The sequence below is a fragment of the Scyliorhinus torazame genome, chromosome 5, assembly GCF_047496885.1.
Source record: "Scyliorhinus torazame isolate Kashiwa2021f chromosome 5, sScyTor2.1, whole genome shotgun sequence".
In the NCBI taxonomy this organism is placed as follows: Eukaryota; Metazoa; Chordata; class Chondrichthyes; order Carcharhiniformes; family Scyliorhinidae; genus Scyliorhinus; species Scyliorhinus torazame.
Genome location: NC_092711.1, coordinates 9307191 through 9313289, shown reverse-complemented (window position 1 = coordinate 9313289; position 6099 = coordinate 9307191). Strand labels below are relative to the sequence as shown.

The window sequence follows — 6099 nt, the reverse complement described above, 5'->3', positions numbered from 1 at the left end:
CAGTGCGGCACTCCCTCAGTACTGACCCTCTGACAGTGCGGCGCTCCCTCAGTACTGACCCTCTGACAGTACGGCGCTCCCTCAGTACTGACCATCTGACAGTGCAGCACTCCCTCAGTACTGACCCTCTGAATGTGCGGCAGTCCCTCAGTACTGACCCTCTGACAGTGCGGCACTCCCTCAGTACTGACCCTCTGACAGTGCGGCGCTCCCTCAGTACTGACCCTCTGACAGTGCGGCACTCCCCCAGTACTGACCCTCCGACAGTGCGGCACTCCCTCAGTACTGACCCTCTGACAGTGCGGCGCTCCCTCAGTACTGACCCTCTGACAGTGCGGCGCTCCCTCAGTACTGACCCTCTGACAGTGCGGCACTCCCTCAGTACTGACCCTCTGACAGTGCGGCGCTCCCTCAGTACTGACCCTCTGACAGTGTGGCACTCCGCCAGTACTGACCCTCCGACAGTGCGGCACTCCCTCAGTACTGACCCTCTGACAGTGCGGCACTCCCTCAGTACTGACCCTCTGACAGTGCGGCGCTCCCTCAGTACTGACCCTCTGACAGTGCGGAGCTCCCTCAGTACTGACCCTCTGACAGTGCGGCACTCCCTCAGTACTGACCCTCTGACAGTGCGGCGCTCCCTCAGTACTGACCCTCAGACAGTGCGGAGCTCCCTCAGTACTGACCCTCTGACAGTGCGTCACTCCCTCAGTGCTGACCCTCTGACAGTGCAGCACTCCCTCAGTACTGAGCCTCTGACAGTGCGGCGCTCCCTCAGTACTGACCCTCTGACAGTACGGCGCTCCCTCAGTACTGACCATCTTACAGTGCAGCACTCCCTCAGTACTGACCCTCTGAAAGTGCGGCACTCCCTCAGTACTGACCCTCTGACAGTGCGGCACTCCTCCAGTACTGACCCTCTGACAGTGCGGAGCTCCCTCAGTACTGACCCTCTGACAGTGCGGCACTCCCTCAGTACTGACCCTCTGACAGTGCGGCACTCTCTCAGTACTGACCCTCTGACACTGCGGCACTCCCTCAGTACTGGCCCTGAACATTTACAGAGAATCGGAGGGTTGTAGAGGCTGGAGGAGGTTACAGAGATAGGGAGGGTTGTAGGGGCTGGACGAGGTTACACAGACAGGGAGGGTTGTCAGGGCTGGAGGAGGTTACAGAGATAGGGTGGGTTGTAGGGGCTGGAGGAGGTTACAGAGATAGGGAGGGTTGTAGGGGCTGGAGGAGGTTACAGAGATAGGGATGGTTGTAGTGGCTGGAGGGGTTTACAGAGATAGGGAGGGTTGTAGGGGCTGGAATAGGGTACAGAGATAGGGAGTGTTGTATGGGCTGGAGAAGGTTACAGGGATAGGGAGGTTTGTCAGGGGCTGGAGGAGGTTACAGATATAGGGAGGTTTGTAGGGGTTTGAGGATGTTACAGAGATAGGGAGGTTTGTCAGGGGCTGGAGGAGGTTACAGAGATAGGGAGGGTTGTAGGGGCTGGAGGATGTTACAGAGGTAGTGAGGGTTGTAGGGGCTGGAGGAGGTTACAGAGATAGGGAGGGTTGTCGGGGGCTGGAGGAGGTTACAGAGATAGGGAGTGTTGTATGGGCTGGAGGAGGTTCCAGAGATAGGGAGGATTGTAGGGGTTTGAGGATGTTACAGAGATAGGGAGGGTTATAGGAGCTGGAGGACGTTTCAGAGATAGGGAAGGTTGTAGGGGCTGGAGGAGGTTACAGAGATAGGGAGGGTTGGAGGGCTTGAAGAGTTTACAGAGATAGGGAGGGTTGTAGGGGCAGGAGGAGGTTACAGAGATAGGGAGGGTTGTAGGGATTGGAGGAGGTTACAGAGATAGGGAGGGTTGTAGGGATTGGAGGAGGTTACAGAGATAGGGAAGGGTGTAAGGGCTGTGGGAGGGTACAGAGATAGGGAGGGTTGTAGGGGCTGGAGGAGGTTACAGAGATAGGGAGGGTTGTAGGGGCTGTCGGAAGGTATAGAGATAGGGAGGGTTGTACGGGCTGGAGGAGGGTACAGAGATAGGGAGGGTTGTAGGGGCTGGAGGAGGGTACAGAGATAGGGAGGGTTGTAGGGGCTGGAGGTGGGTACAGAGATAGGGAGAGTTGTAGGGGCTGGAGGAGGGTACAGAGATAGGGAGGGTTGTAGGGGCTGGAGGAGGTTACAGGAATAGGGAGAGGGTGCAGGGGCTGGAGGAGGTTACAGAGATAGGGAGGATTGTAGGGGACTGGAGGAGGTTACAGAGATGGGGAGGATTGTAGGGGATTGGAGGAGGTTACAGATAGGGCTGGTTGTAGGGACTGGAGGAGGTTACAGAGATAGGGAGGGTTGTAGGGGGCTAGAGGAGGTTACAGAGATGGGGAGGGTCGCAGGGACTGGAGGAGGTTACAGAGATAGGGAGGGGTGTAGGGGCTGGAGGAGGTTACAGAGATAGGGAGGGTTGTAGGGGCTGGCGGAGGGTACAGAGATAGGGAGGGTTGTAGGGGCTGTCGGAAGGTACAGAGATAGGGAGGGATTTACAGGTCGAAAGCTTAATTCCCATTCTCACACCTATGTGTCTGTAAGTCAGCAAAACCATGGAACAGTAGCGAACCCCCACCAGTCAAGGGAGAGCTGACAACACTCGCTATACCCGCAGAGCAGCTAAACGTCACCACCGATCTCCTCAGCCGAACAATGGATTTTGGCCAGAGGCACAGAAACATTTTGTTCAGCTGGAACTGACTGAAGACCACATCGCCCAATTTCTGGGCTTTGGAAGCTGACTGTCTGGGCCTCTTTCTTGAAAGTTATTCATAGATGTAAATCCCCTTTCCCCTACATCCTTATTGTGAGTTTGTGTGTGTGTGCGTGACGTTGCGGCCAATCCTCGGGTTTGAATGTGTGAATAAATTATACTTTGAATCTCAACCTGGTTAGACCAGCATTTATTCTCCATCCCTACTTGCCCTTCATTAGGTGGTGGATGAGCTGCCTTCCTGAACCCGCTGCAGTCCCCGAAGTGTAGGTACGCCCACCCTGCTGTTAGGGAGGGCATTCCGGGATTCTGACCCAGCCGCAGTGAAGGAGCGGCCGGTATATTCCCCAGTTGGGATGGGGAGTGACTCGGAGGGAACCTCCAGGTGGTGGGGGGTGCGTCTGCTGCCCCCCCCCCCTCGTCCTTCTAGACGGCAACGGCCGTGGGTTTGGGAGGAGCTGTCGGAGGAGCCTCGGCGAGTCCCCGCGGGGCGTCTTGTAGACGGTGCGCACGGCTGTGCGTCGCGGGGGGAGGAGGGAGCGAGTGTCGGTGGTCAGCGTGTCGATCGAGCAGGGCTGCTTTGTCCTGGATGGTGTCGAGCTTCCCGAGTGTGGTTGGGAGCCGCGCTCATCCAGGCAAGTGGAGAGTCTCCCATCCCACTCCTGACTTGTGTCCTTGTCGATGGTGGACAGGCTTTGGGAGGGGTGGTCAGGAGGTGAGTTGCTCTCAGCAGGATTCCCAGCCTCTGACCTGCTCTGGGAGCCGCAGTGTTTATATGGCTGGGTCCAGTTCAGTTTCTGATCAATGGTAACCCCCTTTCCCAGACCCGTCCTCCCATTCCCTCCCCCTCATTCCCCCGCTCCACCTCTCCCTCCAACCACCGCAACCTTCCCTCCATCTCTCATTACCTCCCTTTCTCTCTCCCAGTCCCACTCTCTCTCATTCCCTCTCTCCTTCCCTCCACTTCCCCATTCATTCTCTGTCTCGGTCCTATCTTTACCATTTATTCCCAGTCTCTCTCATTCCCTCTCTCGATCTTTCTCCCTCCCTCTTATTCCCTCTCTCCCCCTCACCTTTCCCCCTCTCACTCTATCCCCCTTTTCTTTCCTTCCTTCTATCCCTCGCTCCCTCGTTTCCCCTCTCACTTCCTCATTCCAACTCTTTCTCCTTCCCTCCCTCTCCTCTCCTTCCCTTCCCCTCTTCCCCTCCATCTCTCTCTCTCCCTCTCCTTCTCCCTCATCTCCCTCTCCCTCCTTCCCTCCATCTTTCCCTCGCCCTGCCCTTCCTCCCTCTCTCTCTCCCTCTCCTTCTCCCTCAGCTCTCTCCCTCCTTCTCTCCACCCTTCCCACACCCTGCCCTCCCTCCCACTCTCTCTCTCTCTCCCCCTCCTCATCTCTCTCCCCTCAAGCTGTCCTCCCTCTCTCTCTTTCACTCTCCTTCTCCCTCAGCTCTCTCCCACCTTCTCTCCACCCTTCCCGCACCCTGCCCTCCCTCCCTCTCCTTCCCCCCTCATCTCTCTCTCCCCTCATCCTGCCCTCGCTCCCTCTCTCGCTCCCTCTCCGTCCCGCTCATCCCTCTCTCCCTCCTTCTCTCCATCCTTCCTCCCTCTTGCCTTCTTCCCCCCTCCTTCCCCATTCCCTCTCTCTCGCTCCCACCTCCCTCCCTCTCCCCTCCCCCCTCATCTTCCCTCATTCCACTCCCCTCCCTCTCTATCTCCCCACCCCACCCCCATCCCTCCCTCGCTCGGGGAACCCCTCCTCAGGTCACCCTCAGGGCAGGTGGGGGTTCCCTCGAACGTGACGCCAATGCCCAGCATACAGCCTTTGTGACGTACTGTGGGGGAGGGCGGGGGGAGGGGGGGAGGGGTTACCCCTCTACGACACTTGGGGGATTCCTATTTAAGGGGAGTAGTCCATAGTAACCAGGAGACAGAAACACCAGCAGTAAAGGAGAGAGAGAGAAAGGGAGGGAGGGAGAGAGACGAGAGAGAGAGACGAGACGAGAGGGAGAGAGGGAGTCACGCTACAGGTAAAATTTCTTCTCAATCCATCATCAATATTTATTATTGTAATATTTCCACATTACCCAAATATTAACCAAGCAATATCTTCAAAACGTCTCCCCAAATATTCATTCATCAGTCGCAACGTGTTAATATCTGATCATGCATCTAATCATCATTATCTTCATCTTAACATGACCTGTCTTCCATCGAGTAATTCATCGAAATCTTCACGTTAATATCCAGTCATCTGCTGAAGATGTTTGTAGAAATCTGTGTTCAATATTCATTCATTTTCCCAACAATTAATTCATTGAAATCTTCACGTTAATATCCAGTCATCTGCTGAAGATATTTGTAGAAATCTGTGTTCAATATTCAATCATTTTCCCAACGATTAATTCATTGAAATCTTCACATTAATATCCAGTCATCTGCTGAAGGTATTTGTTGAAATCTGTGTTTAATATTCATTCATTTTCCCAACTATGAATTCATTGAAATCTTCACATTAATATCCAGTCATCTGCTGAAGGTATTTGTCGAAATCTGGGTTTAATATTCATTCGTTTTCCCAACTATGAATTCATTGAAATCTTCACGTTAATATCCAGGCATCTGCTGAAGGTATTTGTCGAAATCTGGGTTTAATATTCATTCATTGTCCCAACTATGAATTCATTGAAATCTTCACGTTAATATCCAGTCATCTGCTGAAGATATTTATTGAAATCTGTGTTCAATATTCAATCATTTTCCCAACGATTAATTCATTGAAATCTTCACGTTAATATCCAGGCATCTGCTGAAGGTATTTGTTGAAATCTGTGTTTAATATTCATTCATTTTCCCAACGATGAATTCATTGAAATCTTCACGTTAATATCCAGTCATCTGCTGAAGGTATTTGTTGAAATCTGTGTTTAATATTCATTCATTTTCCCAACGATGAATTCATTGAAATCTTCACATTAATATCCAGGCATCTGCTGAGGACATTTACCAAAATCAGTATTTGATTCTCCGCCAAGTGCCTGTAGGTCCATTTACTGTGCAAAACGATCCAATTGTGAATCCGATTCACCGATGGATCCGTCAATTGTCACTTTTGCCTTAAGAGTTAAATTGGCTCTTTCGAAAGCTCAAACGATGTGTCAGTTCTTGCCGGTCCTCCTGATACACACAATTCACGTGGCGTTTCCCCGACATTCTCCTCCTGCCGGCGTCGCCGCACTCTCTCGGATAATCGCTCCACGTTTGCGTTCGGGGTTTCTATGCAGTATTTGTTACATAAACCTACGATCGCCTGTCTCCGCTCTCAGCCTGGCTCTGTCTCCCGGCTAGCTCTGGA

General features: G+C 53.1%; 1 protein-coding gene across 2 annotated transcripts in view; it reads left to right on the top strand.

Moving 5' to 3' along the window:
* The first annotated feature begins 4620 nt into the window (after positions 1-4620).
* Positions 4621-6099, top strand: part of LOC140418165 (GTP-binding protein REM 2-like) — a 179836-nt gene continuing 178357 nt past the window's right edge. Inside the window, exon 1 of one of the 2 annotated variants that reach the window (XM_072501591.1) lies at positions 4621-4774. The gene's annotated coding sequence lies outside the window, so the exon portion shown is untranslated. The remainder of the gene's footprint in view (positions 4775-6099) is intronic. The other variant, XM_072501590.1, reaches the window with a different exon arrangement.